This window comes from Loxodonta africana, chromosome 17 (genome assembly GCF_030014295.1).
Source record: "Loxodonta africana isolate mLoxAfr1 chromosome 17, mLoxAfr1.hap2, whole genome shotgun sequence".
Classification (NCBI taxonomy): domain Eukaryota; kingdom Metazoa; phylum Chordata; class Mammalia; order Proboscidea; family Elephantidae; genus Loxodonta; species Loxodonta africana.
In genome coordinates this window covers 47,622,988-47,645,827 of record NC_087358.1, presented here as the reverse complement: position 1 = coordinate 47,645,827, position 22,840 = coordinate 47,622,988, and positions in this window count along the sequence as shown.

The following is a 22,840-nucleotide window of genomic DNA, read 5'->3' as shown; positions in this document are numbered from 1 at the left end:
TTTCTGGGTTGTATGGTAGTTCTATTTCTAACTGTTTAAGATAACACCAGATAGATTCCCAAAGTGGTTGTACCATTTTACATTTCCACCAGCAGTGTATAAGAGTTCCAATTTCTCCACAGCCTCTCCAACATTTATTATTTTGTGTTTCTTGGATTAATGCCAGCCTTGTTGGAGTGAGATGGAATCTCATCGTGGTTTTAATTTGCATTTCTCTAATGGCTTATGATCGAGAGCATTTTCTCATGTATCTGTTAGGTGCCTGAATATCTTCTTTAGTGAAGTGTGTGTTCATAGCCTTTGCCCACTTCTTGATTGGGTTGTTTGTCTTTTTGTGGTTGAGTTTTGACAGAATCATATAGATTTTAGAGATCAGGCGCTGGTCGAAGATGTCATAGCTGAAAATTCTTTCCCAGTCTGTAGGTGGTCTTTTTACTCTTTTGGTGAAGTCTTTAGATGAGCATAGGTGTTTGATTTTTAGGAGCTCCCAGTTATCTGGTTTCTCATCGTCATTTTTGGTAATGTTTTGTGTTCTGTTTATGCCTTGTATTAGGGCTCCTAAGGATCTCCCTATTTTTTCTTCCATGATCTTTATCGTTTTAGTCTTTATGTTTAGGTCTTTGATCCACTTGGAGTTAGTTTTTGTGCATGGTGTGAGGTATGGGTCCTGTTTCATTTTTTTGCAAATGGATATCCAGTTATGCCAGCACCATTTGTTAAAAAGATTATCTTTTCCCCAATTAACTGACACTGGGCCTTTGTCAAATATCAGCTGCTCATATGTGGATGGATTTATATCTGGGCTCTCAATTCTGTTCCATTGGTCTATGTGCCTGTTGTTGTACCAATACCAGGCTGTTTTGACTACTGTGGCTGTATAGTAGGTTTTGAAATCAGGTAGAGTGAGGCCTCTCACTTTCTTCTTCTTTTTCAGTAATGCTTTGCTTACCCGACGCTTCTTTCCCTTCCATATGAAGTTGGTGATTTGTTTCTCTATCACCTTAAAAAATGACATTGGAATTTGGATCAGAAGCTCATTGTATGTATAGATGGCTTTTGGTAGAATAGACATTTTTACTATGTTAAGTCTTCCTATCCATGAGCAAGGTATGTTTTTCCACTTAAGTATGTCCTTTTGAATTTCTTGTGGTAGAGCTTTGTAGTTTTCTTTGTATAGGTCTTTTACATCCTTGGTAAGATTTATTCCTAAGTATTTTATCTTCTTGGGGGCTACTGTGAATGGTATTGATTTGGTGATTTCCTCTTCGATGTTCTTTTTGTTGATGTAGAGGAATCCAAGTGATTTTTGTATGTTTATCTTATAACCTGAGACTCTGCCAAACTCTTCTATTAGTTTCAGTAGTTTTCTGGAGGATTCCTTAGGGTTTTCTGTGTATAAGATCATGTCATCTGCAAATAGAGATAATTTGACTTCCTCCTTGCCAATCCGGATGCCCTTTATTTCTTTATCTAGCCTAATTGCTCTGGCTAGGACTTCTAGCACAATGTTGAATAAGAGAGGTGATAAAGGGCATCCTCGTCTGGTTCCCGTTCTCAAGGGAAATACTTTCAGGTTCTCTCCATTTAGAGTGATGTTGGCTGTTGGCTTTGCATAGATGCCCTTGATTATGTTGAGGAATTTTCCTTCAATTCCTATTTTGCTGAGAGTTTTTATCATAAATGGGTGTTGGACTTTGTCAAATGCCTTTTCTGCATCAGTTGATAAGATCATGTGGTTTTTGTCTTTTGTTTTATTTATGTGGTGGATTACATTAATGGTTTTTCTAATATTAAACCAGCCTTGCATACCTGGTATAAATCCCACTTGGTCGTGGTGAATTATTTTTTTGATATGTTGTTGAATTCTATTGGCTAGAATTTTGTTGAGGATTTTTGCATCTATGTTCATGAGGGATATAGGTCTGTAATTTTCTTTTTCTGTAATGTCTTTACCTGGCTTTGGTATCAGGGAGATGGTGGCTTCGTAGAATGAGTTGGGTAGTATTCTGTCGTTTTCTATGCTTTGAAATACCTTTAGTAGTAGTGGTGTTAACTCTTCTCTGAAAGTTTGGTAGAACTTTGCAGTGAAGCCATCCGGGCCAGGGCTTTTTTTTGTTGGGAGTTTTTTGATTACCGTTTCAATCTCTGTTTTTGTTATGGGTCTATTTAGTTGTTCTACTTCTGAATGTGTTAGTTTAGGTAGGTAGTGTTTTTCCAGGAATTCATCCATTTCTTCTAGGTTTGCAAATTTGTTAGAGTACAATTTTTCATAATAATCTGATGTGATTCTTTTAATTTCAGTTGGGTCTGTTGTGATGTGGCCCTTCTCATTTCTTATTCGGGTTATTTGTTTCCTTTCCTGTATTTCTTTAGTCAGTCTAGCCAATGGTTTATCAATTTTGTTAATTTTTTCAAAGAACCAGCTTTTGGCTTTGTTAATTCTTTCAATTGTTTTTCTGTTCTCTAATTCATTTAGTTCAGCTCTAATTCTTATTATTTGTTTTCTTCTGGTGCCTGATGGATTCTTTTGTTGCTCACTTTCTATTTGTTCAAGTTGTAGGGACAGTTCTCTGATTTTGGCTCTTTCTTCTTTTTGTATGTGTGCATTTATCGATATAAATTGGCCTCTGAGCACTGCTTTTGCTGTGTCCCAGAGGTTTTGATAGGAAGTATTTTCATTCTCATTGCATTCTATGAATCTCCTTATTCCCTCCTTGATGTCTTCTATAACCCAGTCTTTTTTCAGGAGGGTATTGTTCAGTTTCCAAGTATTTGATTTCTTTTCCCTAGTTTTTCTGTTATTGATTTCTAGTTTTATTGCCTTGTGGTCTGAGAAGATGCTTTGTAATGTTTCGATGTTTTGGATTCTGCTAAGGTTTGTTTTATGACCTAATATGTGGTCTATTCTAGAGAATGTTCCATGTGCGCTAGAAAAAAAAAGTATACTTTGCAGCATTTGGGTGGAGAGTTCTGTACAAGTTAATGAGGTCAAGTTGGTTGATTGTTGTAATTAGGTCTTCCGTGTCTCTATTGAGCTTCTTACTGGATGTCCTGTCCTTCTCCCAAAGTGGTGTGTTGAAGTCTCCTACTGTAAGTGTGGAGGTGTCTATCTCACTTTTCAGTTCTGTTAAAGTTTGATTTATGTATCTTGCAGCCCTGTCATTGGGTGCATAAATATTTAATATGGTTATGTCTTCCTGATCAATTGTCCCTTTTATCATTATGTAGTGTCCTTCTTTATCCTCTGTGGTGAATTTAAGTCTAAAGTGTATTTTGTCAGAAATTAATATTGCTACTCCTCTTCTTTTTTGCTTATTGTTTGCTTGATATATTTTTTTCCATCCTTTGAGTTTTTGTTTGTGTCTCTAAGTCTAAGGTGTGTCTCTTGTAAGCAGCATATAGACGGATCGTGTTTCTTTATCCAGTCCGAGACTCTCTGTCTCTCTATTGGTGCATTTAGTCCATTTACATTCAGGGTAATTATAGATAAATAAGTGTTTAATGCTGTCATTTTGATGCCTTTTTATGTGTGTTGTTGACAATTTCATTTTTCCATTTACTTTTTTGTGCTGAGACTTTTTTCTTAGTAAATTGTGAGCTCCTCATTTTCGTAGTGTTTGACTTTATGTTTGTTGAGTCATTACGTTTTTCTTGGCTTTTATCTTGAGTTATGGAGTTGTTATACCTCTTTGTGGTTACCTTATTATTTACCCCTATTTTTCTAAGTAAAAACCTAACTTGTATTGTTCTATATCACGTTGTATCCCTCTCCATATGGCAGTTCTATGCCACCTGTATTTAGTCCCTCTTTTTGATTATTGTGATCTTTTACATATTGACTTCCATGATTCCCTGTTATGAGCATTTTTTTCTAATTAATCTTAATTTGTTTTTGTGATTTCCCTATTTGAGTTGATATCAGGATGTTCTGTTTTGTGACCTTGTGTTGTGCTGATAGCTGATATTATTGGTTTTCTGACCAAACAATATCCTTTAGCATTTCTTGTAGCTTTGGTTTGGTTTTTGCAAATTCTCTAAGCTTGTGTTTATCTGTAAATATCTTAATTTCACCTTCATATTTTAGAGAGAGTTTTGCTGGATATATGATCCTTGGCTGGCAGTTTTTCTCCTTCAGTGTTCTGTATATGTCATCCCATTGCCTTCTTGCCTGCATGGTTTCTGCTGAGTAGTCTGAACTTATTCTTATTGACTCTCCCTTGAAGGAGACCTTTCTTTTCTCCCTGGCTGCTTTTAAAATTTTCTGTTTATCTTTGGTTTTGGCAAGTTTGATGATAATATGTCTTGGTGTTTTTCTTTTTGGATCAATCTTAAATAGGGTTCATTGAGCATCTTGGATAGATATCCTTTTGTCTTTCATGATGTCAGGGAAGTTTTCTGTCAGCAGATCTTCAACTATTTTCTCTGTGTTTTCTGTCCCTCCTCCCTGTTCTGGGACTCCAATCACCCGCAAGTTATCCTTCTTGATAGAGTCCCAGATGATTCTTAGGGTTTCTTCATTTTTTTTAATTCTGTTATCTGATTTTTTTTCAGCTATGTTGGTGTTAATTCCCTGGTCCTCCAGATGTCCCAGTCTGCATTCTAATTGCTCGAGTCTGCTCCTCTGACTTCCTATTGCGTTGTCTAATTCTGTAATTTTATTGTTAATCTTTTGGATTTCTACATGCTGTCTCTCTATGGATTCTTGCAACTTATTAATTTTTCCACTATGTTCTTGAATAATCTTTTTGAGTTCTTCAACTGTTTTATCGGTGTGTTCCTTGGCTTTTTCTGCAGTTTGCCTTATTTCGTGTCAGATGTCTTGAAGCATTCTGTAAATTAGTTTTTTATATTCTGTATCTGATACTTCCAGGATTGTATCTTCATTTGGGAAAGATTTTGATTCTTTTGTTTAGGGGGTTGTAGAAGCTGTCATGGTCTGCTTCTTTATGTGGTTTGATATCGACTGCTGTCTCCGAGCTATCACTAAGATATACAAATAGTAGTGGTTTATTCTGTAATTGCTCACTGAGTCTTGTTTTGTTTTCTTTCAATATACGTGGATGGGCTACTAGATTGTGCTGTCTTGTTTGTTGTAGCCCTTGACTTACTTATGACCTATTACCAGCTGGTTTGGGCTGTTGCCAGATATATATGCCTGAGTCTATTCACTATTCTTGAGTAGAATCTGATTTTGGGTCAAGTGTGTGCTGCACCCTAACACCTATCCGCCTCGAGAAGTAGTGGTGATAGTTTTGTGCACCAGATTCTATTAGCAGCTGGGGTTCACACTCCAGGGGTGGCAGGATGCTGACAGGGTTCCCCCAAAAGTCAGTGAGGTAGGTGTGTCTCTATTCCTATAGCACCTTGCTGGGAAGGCACTGCAGCTGTACCTTAGGCCCCAATGCAAGTACCTCTACTGATTGGTAGATGTCACCCTCCTTAGACCCCTAAGGCAAGAGGCTACGTGGTCTGGGGGGACCATCAGCCCTCAGTTCCCTGTTGTGGGTCAGTTAGGGCTCTGTTGAATAAGCAGAGATATCAGACCTGGGAAACTTGTTTTTCCAGAAAATCCACTAAAAAAAAAATGCAGTCAGATCCCTATCAGAACTGCCTTTGGATTATAACCGCCACCTTGTTCCCTGTAATGATGGAAGTCCGAGATTTGGATCATATATGCTTGGCTGTAGCTGGTTCTGTGTTTTTAGTCCAATTAGGGATGGATTTTTGGTCCCTGGGTTTTTTCTGTGTTTTTAGTCCAGTTAGGGATGGATTTTTGGTCCCTGGGTTTTTTGTGGTTCCTTCTCTCAGGCCGGAAGAATGGGTTAGGAAAAGACCGAAAAAAAAAAAAAGGGGGAAAGCAAAGCTGCCGCGGAGCCGGAGCCATTCTCCCTCTGGCTCAGGAAATTCTAATGTTAATGAAGCCGCCTGGGAAGGGTGGGGGAGGGTTCAGAGAAATAGGAGAGTAGCACCTCGGGATATAGCCAAAGTTGCTTATCTTGCTTGGAATGACTATTTTATCTGAGATTCCTGAGGGGCTTGTCGCCTATGTGTGTTGGCTGTGTGGCCATTGCCCCCGAGGGTCTGGCCCACTGAAGCTGCCGTCAGATCCTCTGCTGCCAGTCCAAAGCCCAGCGTCAAGGTTCCCCTGCTGGGACTCTGCACTCTCGGCTCCAAAATCAGTCGCTGCCTCCCAGGGACTTCTCGTCCTGCCAGCCGCGTCACCGCGCCGCCCCCGCGGACTGGCTGGGCCCCCTCCCGGGGTTAGTTCAGGGGAGTAGGGCTGCACCCCGTGCTTGTGCAGTGACAGCGCCCAGTCAAATACCCGGCGCCAGGGTTCCCCGGCTGGGACGCTGCACTCCCGGCTCCAAAACCTGTCACTGCCTCCTGGGGACTTCTCCCACTAGCCGCTTCGCCACGCCGCCCGGCTGGGTCCCCTCCCGGGGTCAGTTAAGGGGGGTAGGGCTGTGCCCCTTGTGTGTGCCATCACAAGATTTTTAAGGTCAGCTCCCCTGGGCCCAGGCCTAAGCCTGGCGCCAGGGTTACCTGACTGGGACCCTGGCTCCAGGCTTCGAAAACGGTCACTGCTTCCCCGTATTTGTTCATTCTCCGTCTCTAAATCTGTGTTTGTTGTTCGGGTTTCGTAGATTGTTATGTATGTGATCAATTCACTTGTTTTTCCAAGTCTTTGCTGCGAGAGGGATCCAAGGTAGCGTCTACCTAGTCCGCCATCTTGGCCCTGCCTCCCCTTAATTCTCTTTGAGGTAAATTGATTCCATTTATGGCCTTGATTCTTCACACCTTCCTACATCCTCAACCTCATCACATGCTTTTGCAGCTGCTGCCATCAAGAAGATGATTGGGTAATATGGCTCTGATCCCCCATCGAGCACATCTTAACTTATGTAAGCTCAGGAAATCTGATAGCCAACAGCCCCACTGTCTGTGAGGAGATCACCCAAGCCACTTAACAGCCGTTCCAGATGTGTTAGCAATAAATACTTCTTTATGTATGTGACTGAGTACTTGCAGCACTATTGTGACAATAGACAGCCTTTAAAATAAACTACTATTTGTCCTGTTTTACAGAGAGAAATGTGAAGCACGTAGGTATTATATAATGTATGCAAGATTATAGAATAGCAAACTTTTTGAAATGAAACACAGCACCTCCATAGTCTGTACTCTACTACTACACTAGAATGTTGTTCTACATAACTGAAGTATGGGATAATCTTCAGCTAGGTTATTTCATTTACTAGAACACACTCTTTTCCGTGTCTATAGATAAATATATATTAATATTTGCATTAAACAGAAGTTGATAAAATTGTGAATCTTGTTTCCTAAATGGGAAATAAGATATGAATATATTAATAGTTTAAAGTAATTTAGGCATTTAGAAAGTGAGCATTCTAAGAAAATTAAAATTATATTTTTAGAAGGTAAGGTACAAATTGAGCAAAAAATATGAATAATTATTATTAATTTTTTTATACCAGAGAAAAATTCATGGTGCTCTGATTTTCTTTCATGTGATATAGATTTACAAATGCAAAGACAGAAATTATAGAATACCATCTCAAATACTGACCAGACATTTCTATAGAACTAAGCTTGACTATATGAAGCCAATGTTTATAAAGACCTTTTAGGAAGACTGGTCCAACACCTGACTTACGGAGTTTCCAGCCTAATTAGCTTCCCTGGGTGAGTAGACCTAGACAACTTGGGATATTTTGATAACTTGAGGAGAGATGAATTTACCCAAATTTATACATACTTTGGATGAAATCTTACAGCTAATACTTACATAGCTTTCTAATATCAAGAACTTTCTAAAAGTCATATCTGATATTTCTTATTAAAAAAATTCCAGGACAGCAAACTTAAGAAAGCCTGTATGGTAAATTATCATTTTTGTTACATTTTGTAAATAATTAAGCCAAATCTTATATCAGCCTTATTTTATTGTCAAGAATAATCTTTCTTTGAGTTTTTAATCAGAAGTGGGGACATGACTGTAGAAGAAAAATTGTGCTTCAAAGGAACACTATGCCTCATCTCCAACACACACGTCCAGGTTGTCAGTCTGACCCTATTTATTGCCTTTGAGATACTGTGCACTTCTTTATAAAGTCCTGTTGACTCATGTATACACAAACTGTCTTGTCTGTTGCACATTTAATTGAGATCTACCCCCATGTGGTTGTTGTTGTTAGTAAGTTCTGTCAAGTCAGTTCCAACTTATAGCCAACCAATGTACAACAGAAGGAAATACTGCCCAGTCCACGGCATCCTCATAATTGTTGCTATGTTTAAGCCCATTGTTGCAGCCACTGTGTAAATCCATCTTGTTGAAGGTCTTCCTCTTTTTCACTGACCCCTACTTTACCAAGCATGATGTCCTTCTCCAGGGACTGATCCCTCCTGATAACAGGTCGAAAGTATGTGAGACAAAGTCTCACCACCCTTGCTTCCAATGAGTATCCTGGCTATACTTCTTTCAGGATGGCAAAAAAAAAAAAAGCTTCTAGTATCACAGCAACACAGAAGCCACCACAGAATGACAAACTGACAGGCATGTGTTGCATCAATTCTTTGGTCTTCCTTATTCATTGTCCAGCTTTCGTGTGTATATAAGGTAATTGAAAATGCTGTGACTCGGGTCAGGTGTACCTTAGACCTCAAAGTGACATGTTTGCTTTATGTAAATAATCAGGCCAAAGATGTTCTTTGCAGCAAATTTACCCAGTGGAATACAGAGTTTGAATTCTTGACTGCTGCTTCTATGGGCATTGATTGTGGACCCAAGTAAAATGAATCTGAGTTCTGACCCCATGTAAGGAGGTTGTTTTTGTACCATCAGCAAATTGGTTTGAATTCTGTTACCTTGACCAAATTTTTAATTGTTATCAAATTTTCAGTTCTTCCATTTTTCTTCAATATCAAACTTGTTGTTGTTGTTTGCCATTGAGTTAATTCCAAGTCATACCAACTCTATAAGACAGAGAACTGTCCTTTAAACTAATATTTGCAATTTTGTCTCCTTCTGTCTGATGTGGCATCACCAAGAGATAAATCTTACTCCCCAGGTGCCTATTAGGACTTGAATTTGAGGTTGCCTTGTAGCTGTCCCTTTTTTCAAATATCAAAAGAAGCTGTGGAAATAAAGCTCAACTACTTAATATAAATCTTGAAAGGATCACCACTCAACAACAGCAACAAAATACATATGGGCTGAATATCTCCCCTGTCAAGGCACTGGCTGGACCACTCAGGAAGTCCTGCAAAATGTTTGAGTCATACATTTCCTTATACTAGAGGTAAACAAAAAAAAAAAAATTTAATATTAATAAAATAAAATTTAAAAAAGTATGTTTCAAAATATATTTCTATGATAGTATATTTTCAGAAGTAGGAGAGACAATTTTTTTTGTTGTTGACTATCAAAAATAAATAGGGATTTTCTTGAATTTTTTTTGGAAAATCTTTAAATATATTTTCACTTTATAGTTTCATTATATTCACATCAGCTCTAAGAAACTTGTGACTCAAAACCACTAAGTCAGATAAAGAATGGTTTCAGAAAGTAAACCAAAGACTTTATGGACAGATTGCTTCACAGACTGAAGTAATAAACTTCTGAGCCACCATGCTGACTTGCAGATTGCAGTTTTCAATGACTTCAATTATTATGGTGATTTGGCAGTTGTTCTTAAATTGGAGCTTTGTTTCCAGACTCCAGTTGCAGAATTTGCTTATTGCCAGGGCAACTTAAAGATATTAAGATGCTTCCCTGATTAGAAATTTCTCTGTGTGAAAGATGGTAAATGGGTCCATGTCTGGCAATTTATTCCAGTCAAGTGAGAAAGAATTGTGTACTCCCCAAAGGGGAAAGGTAAATGAAGTATATCGACATAGCTGACGTAGGAAAATACATATTCAAATGCAAGAACAGTCAATGGTTGGAACAGATCATCCTACGTCACGTTAATACAGGGATAACAGAGTTAGCTTGTAAAGATCATCATTACCTAAGAATCACACATGACTGGAGTTAGAAACAATGACAGGTAAAGACACAAATTGTCCTCTGCTTCTGGAAGACAAACTTTTAAATGTATGCTGAAGTTATCGAGGAAAATTCAAAGGCAGTTTTTACTTTTCACAAGACACCGTGGAAAAATTATCCTCAGAACCATATCAAAAGGACTTTTTCTAGAGTGTACTCAGTAAGTTGTAAAGATCCTTGACCAATTTTGATATCTCTGAGCCCTCTCTACATTATATAGTTTCATTTACCCACAAATTTATAATATGTATATACACAGGCATTTGACAAAGTCCAACACCCATTCATGATAAAAACTCTTACCAAAATAGGAATTGAAGGAAAATTCCTCAACATAATAAAGGGCATCTATACAAAGCCAACAGCCAATATCACTCTAAATGGAGAGAACCTGAAAGCATTTCCCTTGAGAACGGGAACCAGACAAGGATGCCCTTTATCACCGCTCTTATTCAACATCGTGTTGGAAGTCTTAGCCAGGGCAATTAGGCTAGACAAAGAAATAAAAGGTATCCGGAATGGCAAGGAAGAAGTAAAGTTATCACTATTTGCAGATGACATGATTTTATACACAGAAAACCCTAAGGAATCCTCCAGAAAACTACTGAAACTAATAGAAGAGTTTGGCAGAGTCTCAGGTTATAAAATAAACATACAAAAATCACTTGGATTCCTCTACATCAACAAAAAGAACACCAAAGAGGAAATCACCAAATCAATACCATTCACAGTAGCCCCCAAGAAGATAAGATACTTAGGAATAAATCTTACCAAAGATGTAAAAGACCTATACAAAGAAAACTACAAAGCTCTACCACAAGAAATTCAAAAGGACATACTTAAGTGGAAAAACATACCTTGCTCATGGATAGGAAGACTTAACATAGTAAAAATGTCTATTCTACCAAAAGCCATCTATACATTTAACGCACTTCCGATCCAAATTCCAATGTCATATTTTAAGGGGATAGAGAAACAAATCACCAACTTCATATGGAAGGGAAAGAAGCCCCAGATAAGCAAAGCACTACTGAAAAATAAGAAGAAAGTGGGAGGCCTCACCCTACCTGACTTCAGAACCTATTATACAGCCACAGTAGTCAAAACAGCCTGGTATTGGTACAACAACAGACACATAGACCAATGGGACAGAATTGAGAACCCAGACATAGATCCATCCACGTATGAGCAGCTGATATTTGACAAAGGACCAGTGTCAATTAACTGGGGAAAAGATAGCCTTTTTAACAAATGGTGCTGGCATAACTGGATATCCATTTGCAAAAAAATGAAACAGGACCCATACCTCACACCATGCACAAAAACTAACTCCAAGTGGATCAAAGACCTAAACATAAAGACTAAAACGATAAAGATCATGGAAGAAAAAATTGGGACAACCCTAGGAGCCCTAATACAAGGTATAAACAGAATACAAAACATTACCAAAAATGATGAAGAGAAACCAGATAACTGGGAGCTCCTAAAAATCAAACACCTATGCTCATCTAAAGACTTCACCAAAAGAGTAAAAAGACCACCTACAGATTGGGAAAGAATTTTCAGCTATGACATCTTCGACCAGCGCCTGATCTCTAAAATCTACATGATTCTGTCAAAACTCAACCACAAAAAGACAAACAACCCAATCAAGAAGTGGGCAAAGGCTATGAACACATATTTCACTAAAGAAGATATTCAGGCAGCCAACAGATACATGAGAAAATGCTCTCGATCATAAGCCATTAGAGAAATGCAAATGAAAACTACGATGAGATTCCATCTCACACCAACTAGACTGGCATTAATCCAAAAAACACAAAATAAGAAATGTTGGAGAGGCTGCGGAGAGATTGGAACTCTCATACACTGCTGGTGGGAATGTAAAATGGTACAACCACTTTGGAAATCTATCTGGCGTTATCTTAAACAGTTAGAAATAGAACTACCATACAACCCAGAAATCCCACTCCTCGGAATATACCCTAGAGATACAAGAGCCTTCACACAAACAGATATATGCACACCCATGTTTATTGCAGCTCTGTTTACAATAGCAAAAAGTTGGAAGCAACCAAGGTGTCCATCAACGGATGAATGGGTAAATAAATTGTGGTATATTCACACAATGGAATACTACGCATCGATAAAGAACAGTGACGAATCTCTGAAACATTTCATAACATGGAGGAACCTGGAAGGCATTATGCTGAGCGAAATGAGTCAGAGGCAAAAGGACAAATATTGTATAAGACCACTATTATAAGATCTTGAGAAATAATATAAACTGAGAAGAACACATACTTTTGTGGTTACGAGGGGGGGAGGGAGGGAGGGTGGGAGAGGGTTTTTTATTGATTAATCAGTAGATAAGAACTGCTTTAGGTGAAGGGAAAGACAACACTCAATACATGGAAGGTCACCTCAATTGGACTGGACCAAAAGCAAAGAAGTTTCCGGGTTAAAATGAATGCTTCAAAGGTCAGCGTAGCAAGCGCGGGGGTCTGGGGAACATGGTTTGCGGGGACTTCTAAGTCAATTGGCAAAATAATTCTATTATGAAATCATTCTGCATCCCACTTTGAAATGTGGTGTCTGGGGTCTTAAATGCTAACAAGCGGCCATCTAAGATGCAGCAAATGGTCTCAACCCACCTGGAACAAAGGAAAATGAAGAACACCAAGGCCACACGACAACTAAGAGCCCAAGAGACAGAAAGGGCCACATGAACCAGAGACCTACATCATCCTGAGACCAGAAGAACTAGGTGGTGCCCGGCCACAATCGATGACTGCCCTGACAGGGAGCACAACAAATAACCCCTGAGGGAGCAGGAGATCAGTGGGATGCAGACCCCAAATTCTCATAAAAAGACCAAACTTAATGGTCTGACTGAGACTAGAGGAATCCCGGAGGCCATGCTCCCCAGACCTTCTGTTGGCACAGGACAGGAACCATCCCTGAAGACAACTCATCAGACATGAAAAAAAAAAAAAAAATATGTATATACACATATTTGGAAACCCTGGTGGTGTAGTGGTTAAGTACTATGGCTGCTAACCAAAAGGTCAGCAGTTCGATCCACCAGGCGCTCCTTGGAAACTCTATGGGGCAGTTCTACTCTGTCCTATAGGGTCACTATGAGTCAGAATTGACTCGACAAAAGTGGGTTTTATATACAGAAAGAGAGTAACATCCTCCAAGAGTTCATGAGATTGTTCTTAGGTGTCCGTTGTTGTTGTTGTTGGTTTCCATTGAGTCAACCCTCAACTCAAGGTGATCCGATGCACAATGAGATCAGACCATTGCGATCCATAGGGTTTTCATTCTTTGATTTTTGATGGTAGATTGTGAAGCCTTTCTGCTTGGAATAATTGAGTGTGGAAGATTTGTTGAAACCTGTTTAGCATCCCGGCAATAATCAAGCCTTCACTGACAGATGAGTGGTAACTGCACTTGAGATTCATTGGCTGGAATTGAACCTGGGTCTTCCACATGGAAGGGTAGGATTCTACCACTGAACCAGCACTGCCCACTAGGTGTCCACATAGCCAAAGACATTGATTTTTACCTGATCTCAGGCAAAATTCACATTTACTTGTCAAGAGCTTATTTCATTTATCATTTCTGTTTTAATCATAGGGATCTGAATTGGAATTTCTATGCAAATCTACAATATGGGATTCATAAAAGTATGACAAATTGCTGGATAGAAATGTCAAGAAGTTGAAACCAGAATCTCCTTCATATTAACTTTATTAATTCAAAATATTCTAACAAAGTATTTCATTACTGGAAATGTATACTTCTTCTATTGTCAGTAGAACCATTACTATATATTTAACATTAATTCCGCTAGCTTGGAAAACTTAAGTTAGCAAATAGCTGTCCAAAGGGAACCAATATCAAACATTCCACCACTGGGATCATAATTCTACGGAATATTTATAATGGTTGATTTGAATAAACCAAAAAAACAAACCCATTGCTGTCAAGTTGATTCTAACTCATACTGAACCAACCATAGGACAGAGTAGAGCTTCCCCATAGACTTTGGAAGGAGTGGCTTGTGGATTTGAACTGCCAGCCTTTTGGTTAGCAGCCTGAACTCTTAACCACTGTACCACTATTTGTTCAACATTTATGAAGTAGCTATTTCAGAAAGAATACGTATGTATTCTTTCATCAGTTATGTGGCAAAAATGAGTGATTAAATACATAAAATAATAAATTGCTATAAGTACAATTAACTCTCTAGATAGATTTTCAGAATTGTCAAATAGACACAAACATTTTGCAGTTACACGTTCTTTAATACAACTTAACATTAAGCTTTCATCCTTGTCTATATGCCACAAATAAAACAGTTCTGAAATTCTCTGGTCAATTTCTATGATGAAGTTACATATGTAATTTCTTATTTTTGAAGAAGACACAAAAAATAAAATATAAAAAAAAATTAAAAACATCTTTCCAGTGAAACACTTGAGGGATAAATAGAGTATCAATAAAAAGGCTAAACTCGAAAGGGAGGAAGAACTGAATTTAACTCCTATCTGTGTCATTTGCTTACTGTATAAGGTCGAACATGTTATTTAATCTCTCTAACTTCATTTTTATCATCAATCAAATCCAAATTCTTATGATTAAATTGCAAAGATAATATAAGGATCAAATGCCCCAGTGAGTGTTGTCCCAATTTCTATCATGTATGTACCACTCTCACAAATTTTGTCATTTCCTCATGCCGTCCTCAATATTACTTAATATTTTTTAATTTAATGATGTACTTAAATTAATGTCATTAAAAATATTAATATCAAAGTAATTATGGAAAATTCACTGCTACTTAGCATTGTTGTTGTAGTTGTTGTTAGGTGACTTGGAGTTGGTTCCAACTCATAGATACCCTGTGCACAACAGAACGAAACACTGCCCGGTCCTGTGCTATCTCACAATCATTGCTGTGCTTGAGCCCATTGTTGCAACCACTGTGTCAATCCATCTCGTTGAGGGTCTTCCTCTTTTTCACCGACCCTCTATTTTACCAAGCAAGATGTCATCCTCCAGTGATTGATCCATCCAGATAACATGCCCAAAGTATGTGACATGTAGTTTTGCCATTCTTACTTCTAAGGAGGATTCTGGTTGTACTTCTCCCAAAACAGATTTGTTCGTTCTTTTGGCAGTCCATGGTATGTATATTCAGTATTCTTCACCAACACCACAATTCAAAGGCATCAATTCTTCTTCCATCTTCCTTATTCATTGACCAGCTTTTGCATGTATATGAGGCAGTTGAAAACACCATGGCTTGGGTCAGGCACACCTTAGTCTTCCAGGTGACGTCTTTGCTTTTCAACACTTTAAAGAGGTCTTTTGAAGTCAATTTGCCCAATGCAATGTGTCTTTTGATTTCTTGACTGCTATTTTCATGAGTGTTGATTGGGTATCCAAGTAAAATGAAATCTTTAATACCCTCAATCTTTTCACCATTTATCATGATGTTGCTTATTGGTGCAGTTGTGAGGATTTTGGTTTTCTTTATGTTGAGGCTGTGGTCTTTGATCTCCATCAGTAAGTGCTTCAAATCCTCTTCGCTTCCAGCAAGCAAGGTTGTGTCATCTGCATATCGCAGGTTTTTAATGAGGTCTCCTGCAATCCTGATGCCCTGTTCTTTTTCATATAGTCCAGCTTCTCAGATTATTTGCTCAGCATACAGAATGAATAGGTATGGTGAAAGGATACAACCCTGTCACACATCTTTCCTGACTTTAAACCATGCAGTATCCCCTTGTTCTGTTCGAATGACTCCTTCTTGATCCATGTACAGATTCCTCCTGAGCACAGTTAAGTGTTCTAGAATTCCCATTCTCTGCAATTTATCCATGATTTGTTATGATCCACACAGTTGAATGCCTTTGCATAGTCAATAAAACACAGACAAACATCTTCCTGGTATTTTCAGCTTTCAACCAGGATCCATCTGACATCAGCAATGATATCCCTGGTTCCACGTCTTCTTCTAAATTCGGCTTGAATTTCTGGCAGTTCCCTGTTAATATACCCCTGCAGCTGCTTTTGAGTGATCTTCAGCAAAATTTTGCTCGCATGTGATATTAATGATATCATTTGGTAATTTCTGCATTTGGCTGGATCACATTTCTTGGGAATCGGCATAAATATGGATCTGATCCAGTCGGTTGGCCAGGTAGCTGTCTTCCAAATTTCTTGGTTTTCTGCGCTGCATTCATTTGTTGAAAGATATCAATTGGTATTCCTTCAATTCCCAGAGCCTTGCTTTTCTGCCAAAGCCATCAGTACAGCTTGGACTTTTCCTTCAGTACCATCTGTTCCTGATCATACATTACCTCCTTAAATGGTTGAACACCTATCACTATTTTTTAGTATAGTGGCTCTGTGTATTCTGTCCACCTTCTTTATATGCTTTGTGCATTGTTCAATATTTTCCTCATAGAATCTTTCAGTACTGCAACTCAAAGCTTGAATTTTTTCTTCAGTTCTTTCAGCTTGAGAAATGCTGAGCATGTTCTCCCTTTTGGTTTTCTATCTCCAGATTTTCGCACATGTTATCGTAATTCTTTACTTTGTCTTCTTGAGCCACCCTTTGAAATCTTCTGTTCAACTCTTTTACTTTATCATTTTTTCCTTTTGCTTTAGCTACTTGACATTCAAGAGCAAGTTTCAGAGTCTCTTCTGACATCCGTTTAGGTCTTTTCTTTCTCTCCTCTCTTTTCAATGACCTCTTGCTTTCTTCATGTATGGTGTCCTTCCACAACTTGTCTGGTCTTTGGTCATTAGTGTTCAATGGATCAAATCTATTCTTGAGTTGGTCTCTAAATTCAGGTGGGATATGCTCAAGGTCATACTTTGGCTCTCGTGGAATTGCTCTAATTTTCTTCAGTTTCAACTTGAAATTTCATATGAGTAATTGATGATCTGATTTGTGGTCGGCCCATGGCCTTGTTCTGACTGATGATATTGAGCTTTTCCATCATTTCTTTCCACAGATGTAGTCAATTTGATTCCCATGTATTCCATCTGACAAGGTCCATGTGCAGAGTCACCATTTATGTTGGTGAAAAAAGGTATTTGCAATGAAGTCGTTGGTCTTGAAAAATTCAGTCATGCAATCTCCGGCATTGTTCCTATCATCAAGGCTATATTTTCCAACTACTCATCTTCTTCTTTGTTTCCAACTTTCCCATTCCAATCACCAGTAGTGATCAGTGTCTCCTGATTGCATGTTCAATCAATTTCAGACTTCAGAAGTTGGTAAAAATCTTCAATCATCTTTGGCCTTAGTGGTTGGTACGTAAATTTGAATAATAGTCTTATTGACTGGTCTTCCTTGTAAGTGTATGAATATTATCCTATCCCTGACAGCGTTGTACTTCAGGATAGATCTTGAAATGTTCTTTTGGACAATGAATGCAATGCCATTCCTCTTCATGTTGTCATTCCCGGCATAGTAGACCATGATTATCCCATTCAAAATGACCTATACCAGTCCATTTTAGCTCACTAATGGCTAGGATATTGATGTTTATGTGTTTCATTTCACTTTCAAAAATTTCTAATTTTCCTAGATTCATATTTATACATTCCAGTTTCTGATTATTAATGGATGTTTGCAGCCCTTTCTTCTCATTGTGAGTCATTCCACAGCAGCAAATGAAGGTCCCTAAAGCTTGACTCCATCCACATCATTAAAGTCAACTCCACTTTGAGGATGCAGCTCTTCCCCAGTCATTTTTTGAACGCCTTCCAACTGAGGGGCTCATCTTCCAGCACTATATCAGACAATGTTCTGCTGCTACTCATAAGGTTTTCACTTCCTAATTCTTTTCAGAAGTAGACTACTGGGCCCTTCTCCCTGGTCTGCCTTAGTCTGAAAGCTCAGCTGACACCTGTCTGCCATGCATGACCCTGGTATTTAAATGCCAGTGGCATAGATTACAGCATCACAGCGACACACAAGCCCCCACAGTATGACAAAATGACAGATGCTACTTACCATACAATTACATAAATTCATAGAAAATAAAAAGCAATAATATAAATTAATTAATTATATTTAAACTCCTTCTCCTAATGAAAGCCCTGATCAAAGGAATTTTACTCTGACCATGTTGAACTTTGCCTGAACCCTGTGATTCTGGGAAACAGCAATGGTTATAGAAGTCCTCCTAAACTTTCTGTTCAGGAAAATGGCTTACTGCATAAAATCACTCTTCCTTACATGACTTAGATAAGACTTGAGGATACCTCCTTTTTACTCCTGACAAGGACAAAGACAGACCCTCCAATTTCCATTCTTTGACTCATGAATTATTATTTAAATTACTTGTTCCCACTTACCAATCAGGAACAAAATGTTTATTAACTAAACTTTGGTTAAGCTTCTTTTCTGCCCACTCTCATACATATGAGTCAACATACAACCCCTTGTTAAGTGTCCCTCCTTAGTGTAAAACTTTCTCTGATCGCATCATCATTTTATCCACTTCCCACAGCTGTTCATTTTTTTTTTTTCCCTTAGCCTTGTTTACTCTTGTGTCTATCAAAGAAAAACCTATTTTCTTTAACTCTTGAAACACTTGTTGATATTATGGTCAGAATTATCCCTATTACAAGACACTTGCCCCTATTTTTAGTGTCTTCCTCTCCTTGTAATAATCTTTCTTTCAATAATCTCTCTTTGAATAATAGTCATATTAACTGACCTTCCTTGTAAGCCTATGGATATTATCCTATCACTGACAGCGTTGTACTTCAGGATAGATCTTAAAAAGTTCTTTTTGACAATGAATGCAATGCCATTCCTCTTCTCTACCTAAGTCTAGAATTTCTTTCTTTTTTTTCTTCTTTCTTCTTCTTTTTTTTAAAATTACTCTGTGTAAAACAACAACAGGAAAAAGAAATTACCAAGTTTTACAATTTATCGTTGAAAAAATCAAGAAGCATGCAAGATTATGGAAATTACTATAACTTTTCTCACTGTGCAATCCTTATTTGGTTATCCTGTTAAAATTAATAAGTGGAAACACTTTCCAACTGATCAATGAGGCCAGCAAAATTCCAACCATGGCTGTTATATAAATGAGCCAATGATGGTCTCTGTGTACTAGTCCCAGGTTGTTTATTTCTTGGTAGCAGGCTTGCTGGAGTAAAACAGCCCACTGGTGCCAAACTCAAATTTGTACAACCAATTGTTTTAGAAATAGCCCAAATAAGCTGATTTTTAGCCATTTAGAGCCTGCCTGCTTTATGTACCCCAGAACTACACGAAGCATCTGCTAGCCATACCCATTGTCATTGAGTTAATTCTGACACATACAACACCATAGGGCAGAGTAGAACTTTCCTAAAGGGTTTCCAGGCTATAAAATTTACAGAAGCAGATTGCCACTATTTTCTCCCATGGCACAGCTGATGGGTTTGAAATGCCAACATTTTGGTTAGCAGTCAAGTGCTTCAACCACTGCCATTTCTGTTCCCTTTGCCATCGAACCCATTCCAATTCATAGCAACCCTACAGGACAGAGTAGAACTGCCCCATAGAGTTTCCAAAGAGCACCCGGTGGATTCAAACTGCTGACCTTTTGGTTAGCAGCCATAGCACTTAACTACTATGCCACCAGGGTTTCCAACCTGGTAATTATTAGGTTTCCAACCTACTGCTATCCTTCAGGACTCTGTGCCCCCACAGACAAGCCACCTTGGTGCAAAAGGACATCATAAGGTATACGTAAGCTCTTCTCCTTTCTCCTACTCCCTGGGAGTTTGAAGTTACCCTCCCGCCTGAGACAAGAAAAAAAAAAAATCAGTAAAAATAGAAGAAACCACATTTTTCAAGACATTGAATATCAGACAATGAAGGACAATGATCTCTGAGGGATGTAAATGGTGTGAGCCCTTCAATTGTCCAAACTTATTGTCTCAAGAAATTCCACGCTGTAGCATAGGGAGGAAGAACTCACGTGGAGTCTGTTGTGCTTTCTGGGTTGAGGAGATAGGCTGAATATTCAAGGATACCAAAGTGGTAGGAATGCACTGGACAACGTATCTAAGAAAAGAGGCCTGCCTGGATAGAGAACTCTGAAAATCAGCAAAGTGTCCTCCTCCAGTACTCAGGAGAATACCGATCAGAACACATGTGCGCAGTAACTATCTGAAGCCAGAAAAGATGTTCCAAATAGAAGAAAGAGAAGAGCAGCCTGTGGTCATACAGAACTGGAAACCAATCAGACTGCAAAACCTCAGTTCACTGGGCATCAATTATAACAAAGGAGTTTACCTGAGGAGTGGAGAATAATTGGATCTAAATTAAACACTATTGTCATGACACCTAGAAAATTTTATGAGCAAGATCCAAAAGGATCAAACTGCATCAGAATAACTTAACAACACTTCAGTACAAAGCTCAAGTATATTTACAGGAATTCAAAAATATTCATCACCTATCCAGGTAGAATTCTCAATGTCTGACATTCATTAAAAAATGAACAGACAAGTAAAAAAGTAGGAAACTTTTACTCATAATAAAGAGAAAAATATGTCAATAAAACAAAGTCTGAATTTGCCAGATGTTAGCATTCACAGACAAGCACATTACAAAGTTATTATAACCATATCCCATATGTTCAAAAGTTAAATAGAGAAATGGAAGACACAATAAAAGATTTAAATCAAACTTCTAAAGCTATAAATTACAGCATCTGTGATAAAAATTTACACTGAATGGGATTAACAGGATATTAATCATTGCACAAGAACACAACTTGAAAACAGCAACAGACAGTATCCAAAATATAACACCAGAGAAAAAATGAATTAGAAAAGAACAAAGCATCAACAAGTTATAGGATAATTTAAGTGGCCAAATATATATGAAGTCATAGTCTATGAAAAAAAGAAAGGAGGGAACAGAAGAATATTTGAAGTAATAGATAAAGATTTTCCAAATTTGATGAAAATTGTAAACACACACATCTAAAAATTTCCATAAATCACACATGCAAAAAACATGAAGACAACTTCATTAATGCATAATTATATCAGTTATTTACTGATGAGTAACAAATTACTCCAAAACTTAACGGCTTAAAACTACAAATATTCATTACTTCACAGTTAGTAATGGTCAGGAACTGAGCTTAGTTCATCTGGATTCTTTCTTCACAGTCTCTCACAAGGCTTCAATCAACGTGTCAAAGCCAGTATTACAGGTTGAACTGTGTCCCCCAGAAAAGATATGCTGAAGTTCTAAGCCCCAGTACCTGTGAACACGACCTTATTTGAAAGAGGGTCTTAGCAGATATAATTAGTTAACATGAGGTTACAAAAAAAAAAAAAAAATTTTTTTTTTTTTTACACTGAAGTACAGAGCTCCCCAACCTGATTGCTGTCCTTATAAAAACAGAAATATCTGAGGCTACCAGAAACAGGAAGAGGCAAAGGAAGATTTTCCCCTAGAGGCTTTGGAGAAGGCATGGCCCTGCCAATATCTTCATTTTGGACTTCTAGCCTCCAGAACTATGAGACAATAATTTCTCTTGTTTTAAGCCACTCAGTTTGCCTTATTCAGCCTTAGGAAATTAATATAGCCAATAAAAGAGAGATTCTGCAGCAGAACTTAATTCATTATCTTCTATAACTTAATCAGAGAATTGACATTCCATCCCTTTTGTCATATTCTACTGATTAGAAGCAACCAAGAACTTCCACCTGTATTTAAGGGAAGAGAATTTCACTAGCATGTGAATCCCAGGAGGTAAGGATTTCTGGCAGTCATTTTAGAAGCCCCCTACCACATTAGTCAAGTTGCTCAAATCCAGCAATTAGGAGAAAAAATGTAAAACAGCTGTGGGTAGGGAGATGCACATTATGTACAAAGGAACAAAGATAAGAATGACTGCAGATTTCTTATCAGAAACAAAGCTGAAGACAAAAATATTAACATTTTTAAAATGCTGAAAGGAAAAAAAACATACCCTTAACCTAGAATTCTATACTCAGAAGAAAAAAAAAATCTTTCAAAAATAAATATAACACCTCAAGAGATTGGCTTTCTGGATTTGAAGGCTTAGAGCCACAGTCCTGTGAGACAACTCAGTCAATTGGTATAATACAGTTCATAAAGTTTATGTTCTACATCCTAGTTTGGTGAATAGCATCTGGGGTCTTAAAAGCTTGTGAATGGTCATCTAAGATAACACTATTTGTCTCTACTCAATCTGGAGCAAAAGAGAAAGCATGAAACTCAAGATTCAGAGAAGCAACTAGCCTACAGGACTAATTGTCTAGATGAGTCATTTCGTCCTCTACCCTGAAATCAGAAGAACTAGATGATGCCAGGCTACCACTACCAATCATTCTGATCAGCACCAAAATAAATGGATCTTGATAAAAAAGGAGAAAAATGTGGAACAGAACCTCAAATTCTCAAAATATCCAGACTTTCTAGACCAGTTGGGACTGGGAGAATCGCTGAGGCTGTTGCCCTGAGATACTTTTTAAACCTTGAACTGAAACTTTTCCTTTTAAGTAAACAGCGGGTTAACTCATTAAGTGAAGAATATCACCAGTCAGTACTTCACTCCTTTAAAAAATCATCTATATGAGATCAAATGGTCCACAGTTACTCTAAGGCAAAGACGAGAAGGTAGGGGAGCAGGGAGACTAGGTTACTGGAAATGAAACAATTAGAATGGAAAGATGAGAATGTTGACACAATGTGAAAAA